General features: G+C 40.7%; 1 pseudogene; it reads right to left on the reverse strand.

Moving 5' to 3' along the window:
• Nucleotides 1-8,226: 8,226 nt before the first annotated feature.
• LOC105718258 (high mobility group protein B3-like) lies at nt 8,227-8,831 on the reverse strand (annotated as a pseudogene).
• Between the last annotated feature and the right edge of the window lie 2,494 nt (nt 8,832-11,325).

Below are 11,325 nucleotides of genomic sequence, written 5' to 3' on the forward strand. Positions count from 1 at the left end.
TGAACATGCAGTATCTTTTCATTTGTGTGTGTGTTCCTTTCAATTTGTTCCATCAGTGTTTTATAGTTTTCATTGTAGAGATTTTTCACCTTTTTGGTTAATTCTGTGAAAGGAAAATCAGTATTGGGACCCCAAAATCACTAAGCCAAAGGGGAAAGTCAAGCTGGAAACTGTGCCAGGCAAACCTATCTCCTATTTTATTTCCCACAAGGAAATTCCTTGTGGGTCTCAAGATCTTCACCCTAAAACAGTTCTGTTGAATTTCACTCTGGTAATATAAATTGATAGCTTATCTTCACAGACGAGTGACAAAGGACAGAACTAAAAGTCATTCCTCTGCTCACCTGAGACAAATGCATTTCTGATTGCTTCCTCTGTCCTATCATTTATGTAAAATGTAGATTCACTGAGCCAGACTAAGGCACAATTGACTATTCCTCTACTCACCTCTCACATGTAACTTGTATGTTCAGTGAAATGCTGATCAAAAACTCAAAGCAATTATTTGTCTCTTACCTACCTATAACCTGAAGCCCCCACTTCCGGTTGTCTCAACTTTCTGGACTAAACCAATGTACATCTTGCACATATTAATTGATGTCTTATGTCTTCCTAAAATGTATAAAAGCAGGCTGTACCCTGACCACCTTAGGCACATGTCATCAGAACCTCCTGAGGTTGTGTCACAGGCATGTCCTTAACCTTGGCAAAATAAACTTTCTAAATTAATTGAGATCTGTCTCAGATAGTTTCAGTTCACAATTCTTAAGTATTTAATTTTGTTTGTAGCTATTGTAAATGGGATTACTTTTTAAATTTCTTTTTCAGATTGTTCATTGTTAGCATATAGAAATGCTGCTGATTTTTGTAGGCTGATCTTGTATCTTGTAACATTACTAAATTTGTTTATCAGTTCTAATAGTTTTTGGTGGAATCTTCAAGTTTTTTGAAATATAAAATCATGTCATCTTCCAAGAAGGATAATTTGATTTCTTCTTTTCCAGTTTGAATGCCTTTTATTTCTTTCTCTTGTCTGATTGCTCTAGCTAGGGCTTCCAGTACTATGTTGATTAACAGTGATGAAAATGGGCATACTTGGCCGGGCGCGGTGGCTCAAGCCTGTAATCCCAGCACTTTGGGAGGCCGAGGCGGGTGGATCACTAGGTCAAGAGATCGAGACCATCCTGGTCAACATGGTGAAACCCCGTCTCTACTAATACAAAAAATTAGCTGGGCATGGTGGCGCGTGCCTGTAATCCCAGCTACTCAGGAGGCTGAGGCAGGAGAATTGCCTGAACCCGGGAGGCGGAGGTTGCGGTGAGCCGAGATCGCGCCATTGCACTCCAGCCTGGGTAACGAGAGCGAAACTCCGTCTCAAAAAAAAAAAAAAAAAAAAAAAAAAAAAGAAAATGGGCATACTTGTCATGTTCCAGATCTTAGAGGAAAGGCTTTCAGGTTTTCCCTCATTCAATATAATATTAGCTGTGAGTTTGTCATCAGTTACATATAGCTTTTATTATGTTGAGATATTTTCCTTCTGTACCTAGTTTTATAGTGTTTTATCTTGAAGAGATGTTGAATTTAATCAAATGCTTTTTTAGCATCAATTGAAATGTCATACAGTTTTTGTCCTTCATTCTGTTGATGTGATATATCACATTCATTCATTTGCATACATTGAAACTTCCTTGCATCCCAGGGATAAATCCCATTTGGTCATGATGAATGATCTTTTTAATATGCTGTTGAATTTGGTTTGCTAGCATTTTGTTAAGGATTTCTGCATCAATATTCATCAGAGATATTGGCCTATAGTTTTCTTTTTTTGATGTGTCTTAGTCTGATTTTGGTATCAAGGTAACGCTGGCCTCGGGGAATGGGTTTGGAAGTATTCCCTCTTTCTCTGTTTTTCAGAATAGATTGGTAGTATTGGTAATAGTTATTTAAATGTTTGGTATAATTCAGCAGTGAAGCCATCGGGACCTGGATTTTTCTTTACTGGGAACTTTTATTATCCCACATGATCTTTACTGACACCTCCATCAGAAGTCGGGGAGTAAAACTCCCAACACCCCATTTAGTCTTCTCTAACACCACTAGCAGAGGGAGAAAAAGGGGGGTGCTTTGTTGCAACTTGGCAAGATCATAAGTCTAGGCTCCTCACTGGCTTTTGGTGCAGGTGTGAATGGGTCACATTTTTTTCTGTCGTATTTGGCTGGAGTAGTTGTTTAAAAAAAAACTTTTTAAATTCCATGTATGAGAGAGATCACATATGTGGAATTTAAAAAGTTGTTAAATCCTGAATTTAACAACTTTTTAAATTTACCGAATTAAATTTCTTTTTGAATTTACTGAATATGCAGTATTCGACTTACTGATTTTATTACCTTTGGGTATATACCCAGTAGTAAGATTGTTAATTATATGGTAATTCTATTTTTAATAGAATCTCCATATTGTTTTTCATAGGGGCTATACTCATTTTCATTTTTTTTTTTTTTTTTGGTCTGAGACCGAATCTCACTCTGCTGCCCAGATTGAAGCACAGTGGTGTGATCTTGGCTCACTGCAGCCTCTGCCTCCTGGGTTCAAGCAATCCTCCTGCCTCAGCCTCCCAAGTAGCTGGGACTACAGGCCTGTGCCACCATGCCCGGATAATTTTTGTATACTAATTTTCATTTCTACCAGCAATATGTAAGGGTTCCCTTTTTTTAACATCCTTGCCAACACTTGTTGTCTTTTGGATTTTTGATAGTAGCCATTCTACCTGGAGTAAAGTCACATCTCATTATAGTTTTTATTTGTATTTCCCTGGTGATTAGTGATGTGGAATATTTCATATATCAGTTGGCCATCTGCATGTTTTTTTAAAATAAATATCTATTCATGTCTTTTGCCCATTTTAAAATTTGTTGTTGTTGTTGTTGAGTTGTTTGAGTATCTTACATACTTTGGGTATTAACTCCTTCTCAGGTGTTTAGTTTGCAAATATATTCTTCCATTCTGTCGGTTGTCTCTTTGCTCTGTTTACTGCGTGTGCTGCCCCTTTCCTTGTCCTGTAATAAGAGAGAGCTGACTTTTATTAGGGCTGTTTTGTCTGCACCTGTTAGCATTTTCTAATTGCCCTTTCCTCTAGCACCCAGTCTGGGCTGTATGAAGCAAGAAGAAAATCCATAATCCCTAGCTGAGCCCATCATCTCTCTCCCTTTTAGAAACTTCTTATGGTTGTTTTATATACACTATCCAGGGCCTGTAGCTGTACTTAGCAGGAGGAATAAGAAGATGTGTGTCTACTCCATTCTGTCTTGAAACCAGAAACTCAGAATCAGATTCATTCCTGAGGTTCTGCTTTCACTGCTGTGGCATTATAGAGGTTCTAGGAGGGAAAATGGATGTTGAAACCTGTATACTTTTTATTGCTAACATTCACCACTCCTAAGTTCCAGTCCATCTAGGTGTGTGTAAAAAGTTTTAAAGCCACACCCAACACAACACAGCTTTTCTCTTCCTGTGTTATTGCAACAGGTGGCAAATCAGACGATTCTGGTGCCGAAAATCTAAGTTTCCCAGATGTTGAGTTGTTTGCCTCTGGCTAGGGAAGTGTACCCTCACCAGCTGTGCTTTTTTTGGGAAATATATCCACCAAGACAGATCTCAATTCTCTATATTGAAGGCACCACTTGCTTTCATGGCATTTTAGAACTGAATTGAAACTATCTTTTGCAAATAACATTCTGTGTTGTGGTAAGAGAAGGAACCACTTACTTTTACAAATTTCTTTGTTTGAGATGGTGTCTCGTTCTGTCACCCAGGCTGGAGTGCAGTGGCATGATCTCGGCTCACTGCAACCTCCGCTTCCCAGGTTCAAGGAATCCTCCCACCTCGGCCTCCCAAATAGCTGGGACTACACAGATGTGTGTCCCCGCACATGGCTGATTATTGTCTTTTTAGTAAGATGGGTTTTCATTATGTTGGCCAGGATGGGTCTTGAACTCCCGGCCTCAAATGATCCATCTGCCATGACCTCCCAAAGTGCTGGAATTACAGGCATGAGCCACCGTGCCTGACCTACATATTTCAAATGTACTTTCTAACAACCAATGCAAGCACTTCAAACCTTTACATCTTTTCTGCTGGCACAAATTTCCAGTAGGAACTGGAGCTGCCGTTGAGGAAAGCACAGTTTGTGCATTGCAGAAAGGCACCCAGCCAATGGAACAAAAGGGAGCAAAGCCCCAGTTCAAGCTCTACTAGCCAAACCATGTACCCACAGGGCTGCATCACCCAGAGGGGGTGCCTTTTTCAAATGTGCACAAAGGCTTTCTATAAGCAATCAGCTGGGCCCTGAATCTAACAATAGCAGTATTGCAACATCTCAAAAGAAACACTGTCTTGTATTCTGTAAACTCATTATACTTGAATATTCGATTGATACTCATGCAGAATTTATATCATCACTTCAAAATAATTTATTTTCAGATTTTCAGGCCTATTGAGATGAGCTGCAAATCATCTGAGGAAAAACACATTGTAAATTTTGACTAGGATCAAACTGGCTTTTTAAAAGGATTTTCCATTCTCTTCCTGGGAGGACACCATTCTATCAGTGAGTGTTAATTATCAAGTGTTAGGTGGATAAAATAGGTTTCTTGATATGCACAATTCCCTGCCCGGTAGCTGTGAACATGCCCCCCTTTTCACCCACTGATCTGTTACACATCAGTATTTCCTTCCAAGGCAGTTGAAAATTCTTGTTTGTATCTGTATCACTGAATAAATTTTGAAGCTTCAAATAGATAACTAAATAATTATGAGAAGAGGTCTCTTTCTTGTCTATTTAGCCAGCTAGCGGTCACTTAATGGGAATGTTTCTTCTCAGAATGACAGTGCTGTGTTCCTTGGATCAAAGTAACTTATAAAATATATCATTGGTCCTACTTTTACTATAAACCAAATGTTGACCTACGTGTGACAAAGACTCTCTCCTTTGGCCAAAACTTTACTCAGTCTCTTGTGAGTTCTCTGTTTGACTAGGCCTAGTCTTGGGCTTTCCTCTCTGTCCTTGTGGAATCCAGTTTGAACAAGAATTATGCTAAATCAGTTTATCAAAAATTTCCCACTCTTGGTGTGTTTTGACCACCCTTGATATTGCACCATTCTGGCCTGCCTTCTGCGATAATCCTGTCCAGTCAGTTTAGCCATGTACCCTTATGTTTGATGTTTTCTTAGTAATTTTCCATCTGCTGACTGCCACCCTACTCCTTGGTTGTAAATCTCCACTGGTCCTTGTTGGAGTCAAGTCTAATCTCTCTCCCCTGCTGCAAGGCCTCATGTCAGTGGTCCGTTTACCTATCGCCATGGCTCCCTCTTGAATTTAGTCTGCCTTCCCATCTTTAACAAGTACTTGGATAATTTTTTTTCTTTAACAGATGTCAAACAGTTGGCTCATTTCAAAATAATAAGAGAGCATCAAGGCATACCACAGTCTCTTAATATATGACAATGACCCTTTATTTCATGGCTTCTCCAAAATATTATACTCAAAAATGAAAATGCTGATGACAAGCTTGTCATAGTGCCAGAAACTCTAAACTACAGTTGAAAAGACCTGGGCTTCATTTCCCTCCCTGCCATTATCATTTGCTCAATTCAGCACATCTCTAAACATCTCTGCATCCCGGGGTTTATGTCTGCTAGATGAGGAGCTTTAACTGACTCTAAAACACTCCCATTTTATTTTATTTTTTTAGAGATGAGGTCTTGCTGTGTTGCCCAGGCTGGGTTCAAACTCCTGGGCTCAAGGGACCCTCCCATCTCAGTCTCCTGAGTAGCTGGAACTTAAAACACTCTGATTTTTATTTTTCCCAAACAAGTCCAAGTACAGCTTGAGCGAATCCTTTGAGTTGCATTTTTCCCTTTCACACGTTTACTTTCATTTGACCGACACATTTAAAAGTTTTTCCCCTTCATGTACAAATTGTTTTCCCAGCTACTAATCTCTTCTTTCTCAAATATAATCATTTGTAACGGTGTAGACAATAATTCTATAAATAGCCATACCCCTTTTGCAATATGTTATTATGCCAGGCCATTTTGAAAATCTACTATAAAGAAAAAAAATCAATTTTCAATTTACTTCCTATAAACTTTCTTTTAGTAGTTAGGGGTGAACAGAATACATGTTTTATTATCTTACTACTAATAATGTACAACAATGTATAAGGGATGGTATTATGAAAAGTAGATTAAATGACAAAATTTAGGAAATACAGCCCTCTAAATGCTTGTCATAAGCCTTTATTTCCACCTTGCCACATGAACGAACTTCCACTATCAAAATGTTTAGTTTCCAAGTGTCTAGTTTAGAAATATTCATCCAATGTGAGGGATTGGATGAACACAAAACAAATCCCATTAGAAGACCAGGTTCTTTATGCCATGAGATCCTGACTGAGACCTTTGTTTCCACATCTGAAAAATGAAGATTAGTAAATGCTCATTTAGATGCTCTATTAGTTAAATGTTTCCAATCTTATAACTCTATGTCAAATAGTTCTTAGACTATTCTTTAGAAATCTCAAATATTCAGAGATAATAACTCCTAATATACAGCTTAGGAAACTGGGACTCAAATAAACTAAGTAATTTGTTCAGAGTCACAAAGCTAATCTGTAGACTGCCTGATTTTTTATCCAGATCTGTCTGATTCCAAAGCTCATCTTTTTAGCTCTACCTTCAGTGAAATTCTCCCCTTTCAGGATGTCAAGAAGAGAAGAAACCCTTCTTAGTGTAAAGACACAAGTATGGCTTTTATAACCTTAGCATAAAACCTATACCCTAAAGAAGAGCCCACTTGTAAAAAGTACTGGACTGTCTGAAAGTTGCCTTCTATACCTTGACCTACAATGAACTAAGACAGTGGTTCTCTAAGTGTAGTTCCTGGACCAGAAGCATCAGTAATACCTTGTATTACTTGCTAGGAATGCATTCTCAGACTCTACCCATTGCATACTGGATCAGAAACCCTGGGGATAGGGCCCAGCAATCTGTGTTTTAACAAGTCCTCCAGGTGGTTCTGATGCATGATAACGGTTTGAGAAGCAGTGAGCTAAGTTATGTGGCCTTGAGCGATGTGTGCAACAACTCTCAGCTCCAGTTGCCAGCTCCAAAATCCTATGGTACTTCTGTGACCTAACATCTGAATTATTAATAGGAGAATAGCTGGGTGTGGTGGCTTGCACCTGTGATCCCAGCACTTTGGGAGGCTGAGGTGGGTGAGTCATGAAGTCAGGAGTTCGAGACCAGCCTGGCCAACATAATGAAACCCCATCTCTACTGAAAATAGAAAAGTTAGCCAGATGTGGTGGCACATGCCTGTAATCCCAGTGGCTGAGGCAAGAGAATCGCTTGAACTGGGGAGGCAAAGGTTGCACTGAGCAGAGATTGTGCACTGCACTCCAGCCTGGGTGACAGAGTTGAGACTCCCCGTCTGAAAAAAAAAATAGGAGACTAGATTGGATTCATATCCCTAATTTTGAAAACTGATACCCAAGAAGGTAAAGGAGGAGAAAGCAGATAAGGAGGACAAAGAGGACAACCTTTCACATAGCCCACAATTAGTCGAAGTGGCAATTTTGTTTGTGATAACGTGTGGCACTGATGCCGGTGACATCCCAAATTAGAACATCTTTTTTGGAGTCATCTGAATGCATCTCTTTGGGAATTTAAAAATTTATTAGGTAACTTGGAGCTCAGCTCAAAGAAAGAATCAATTTAAAATATGCTGTTTCCTTAGCACTGCCTTAAGTCATTCAGGAGACAGTTTCTGGGAATGAAGTCCAATAGATCTTTTTCGTAAACTGGAACAAAGTAATATCTCATTTTCCAGGAGTTAAAACCTTTCCCTCCTCATCCTGGACATGACATATATATTGGGATCTATTTCAACCAGAGATGACATAACCAGCCTTCCAGGTAGCTTTAGGAACTCATGTTTCCCCAGCTTAGCAATGACTCGGCAGACTGCAGGGAGTGTGAATGGCCTTGAGTGCCGTACTGGCGCCAAGAGTCATATTGTCATTATTTATTAAACGTTTGATTTGCCCAGAGCCTAAGTAGTTGTAACTCCATTCTTTCTCATGTAGTGCATGTCTTGAGTCATTCGGTTAGAAAAGATACCATTTTTCTTTTTTCCTTTTTTCTTTTTTTGACAGATAAACAGTTTTTTTATTCATCCTCCTCTTCCTCCTCCTCCTCCTCCTGCTCTTCCTCCGCATCATCTTCATCTTCCTCTTCCACATTTTTCCAGGCAACTTTAGCGGGACCCTTTGCACCATCAAACTTTCCTTTTGACTTATATTCAGCAACACCTTTCTCACACTTCTCCTTCAGCTTCGCCGCCTTAGTGATGGAAGGCTGCTTTTCGCTGGCATTTAGGTTACTCCACATCTCACCCAGCTTTTTTGCCACGTCTCCAATAGAGATGTCAGGGTTTGTGGATTTGATCTTGGGCGGAATTCTGAGCAGAACAGGAAGAAGCCAGATGGTGGCCTTTTGGGGGCATTAGGATCCTTCTTCTCGCCTCCTGTAGCTGGTCCATAATCCTTCATTTCCCGATCACAGCGCACTTTATCCGCCTTTGGCATTTCATCAAATTTAGATTTCTCTTTCCTGGACATTATCTTCCACTTCTCAGAGCATTTCTTGGAAAATTCTGCAAAATTGACAGGGACCTCTGGGTTTTTCTTCTTATGCTCTTCTCTGCACGTCTGCACAAAGAAGGCATAAGCAGACATCTTGCCCTTTGGTTTCTTGGGGTCACCTTTAGCCATCCTGACTGTATATTGTTTGCTAGTCTCGAAAAGATACCATTTTTCATCTGTGAGGTTGAAGCTACAGATCTAACATCAAAAATTTGGTACATAGTAAGTATTCAATAAATATCTGTCAAATAAAATAATGAGTTCACTAAAATAGTGCACAGGCTTAAATTTGGTTTGTAAGTAACTGTGACAGTTCTACAGCATTTTGAACACAAACTTACCTATATCTTTTTTTTTTTTTTTTTTTTTTGAGACAGAGTCTTGCTCTTGTCACCCAGGCTAGAGTGTAGGGGTGTGATCTCAGGTCAGTGCAACCTCCACCTCCCAGGTTCAAGTGATTCTCCTGCCTCAGCCTCCCGAGTAGCTGGGACTATAGGCACTTAATACCACACCTGGCTAATGTTTGTATTTTTAGTAGAGACAGGGTTTTACCAACATGGCCAGGCTGGTTTTGAACTCCTGACCTCAGGTGATCCACCCACCTCAGCCTCCCAAAGTGTTGGGATTACAGGCGTCAGCCACTGCACCTGGGCAAACTTACCTATTTCTTTCATGGTAGGAAGGAAATTAACATGTTCTGAATACTTACTATGTCCCAAGCACTGGTTACCTGTTTTTCTCATTTATTCTCACAACAACCCTGTAAAGTTGGAGTTGTTACTCTCACTTTGTAGGTAAGAAAACTGAGGCCAAGGTTCTTAAGATTGAACAGCTGGTAAATGTCATGGCAGAGTCAAAATTGGAACATAGTTCTTATCCTCCCGCTTTCCTCCACTGTCCAGTATGTGGGCAAAATAGCTCCTCTGAATTGGGGCTCAGATGGTTGATATTCAGCATTTGAATTCAAAGTTGTTTCTCTGTCAAACACTTCCATTCACTGAAATAAAACAGCTAAGGACAGGCTGGGCACGGTGACTCATGCCTGTAATCTCAGCACAGTGGGACGCCGAGGTGGGAGGATCCAGAGGTCAGGAGTTCGAGACCAGCCTGGCCAATATGATGAAACCCTGTCTCTACTAAAAATACAAAAATTAGCTGGGCATGCTGGCACATGCCTATAATTCCAGCTACTCAGGAGGCTGAGGCAGGAGAATTGCCTGAACCTGGGAGGTGAAGGTTGCAGTGAGCTGAGATCGAGCCACTGCACTCTAGCCTGACAACAGAGCAAGACTCCATCTCAAAAAAAATATATATATATATTAGCTGGGTATGGTGGCACATGCCCATAATTTCAGCTACTCAGGAGGCTGAGGCAGGAGAATTGCTTGAACCTGGGAGGTAGAGGTTGCAGTGAGCTGAGATCATGCCACTGCACTTCAGCCTGGAAGACAGAGCAAGACTCTGTCTTGGAAAAAAATAAAATAAAATATTAGACCGAAAATGTGCTTGCTATTTAACATGACTATAATATTTTCTATTTTCCCAAAAAGAACCAAATTGCTGACATTTTCATCCAAGTGTCAGATAATAATTCATCAGATAAGGGTTAAAGGAACAGTGGGAGATAGATTTAAATTGTGTAGAGGAGAAGGGAATTTTCTTCCTTTCCTTTACTCAAGGTTTGATCATTTGAGTCCATAAAGCAGACTGACAATAGACAGATTAACAAGAAAAAAGGTATACAAATGTATTAATGTGCACATGAACATGGGTGTCCTGCAAATATGAGACTCAAAGAAGAGTCAGATGACTGAAGCTTTTATACTGTACAGAAAAAAATAGTGTCTTGAATCTCAGTGGCAGGTTATGGGCAGGAGTGGGGAGGAAATACAGGGTGAGAAAAGACTGTCTTGTTATGCAGATGAAGTCCCTCATGTAGCAGAACTATGAGTAATTAGATGGGGCCAGGTGGTAACTCTTGCCTGTAATCCCAGCACTTTGGGAGGCTGAGGCAGGAGGATCACAGGAACCAAGAAGTTGGAGACCAGCCTGGGCAACATAGTGGGACTCTGTACAGAAAACAATTTAAAAATTAGCTGGGCATGGTGGTACATGCCTGTGGTCCTAGCTACTTGGGATGCTGAGGTGGGAAGATCACTTGAACTCAAAAGGTCAAGGCTGCAGTGCACCAGGATGGTACCACTGTACTCCAGGCTGGGCAACAGAGTGAGACCTTGTTGAAAGCAAGAAAGAGAGAGAGAGAGAGAAAGGAAGAAAGAAAAAAGAGGAGAGAGGGAAAGGGAGAGGGGGAGGAAAGGAAGGAAGGAAAGAAGGGAGGGAGGGAGGAAGGAAAGAAAGGAGGGAGGGAGGAAGGAAGGAAGGGAGGGAGAGAAAGAGAAAGAAAGAAAAAAGAGAGCCGGGCGCGGTGGCGCCTGTAATCCCAGCACTTTGGGAGGCCAAGGCGGGTGGATCACGAGGTCAAGAGATCGAGACCATCCTGGTCAACATGGTGAAACCCCGTCTCTACTAAAAATACAAAAAAATTAACTGGGCATGGTGGCGCGTGACTGTAATCCCAGCTACTCAGGAGGCTGAGGCAGGAGAATTGCCTGAACCCAGGAGG

Source organism: Aotus nancymaae, unplaced genomic scaffold, assembly GCF_030222135.1.
Source record: "Aotus nancymaae isolate 86718 unplaced genomic scaffold, 86718_ANA_hifiasm-v0.15.2.pri h1tg000041l, whole genome shotgun sequence".
Classification (NCBI taxonomy): domain Eukaryota; kingdom Metazoa; phylum Chordata; class Mammalia; order Primates; family Aotidae; genus Aotus; species Aotus nancymaae.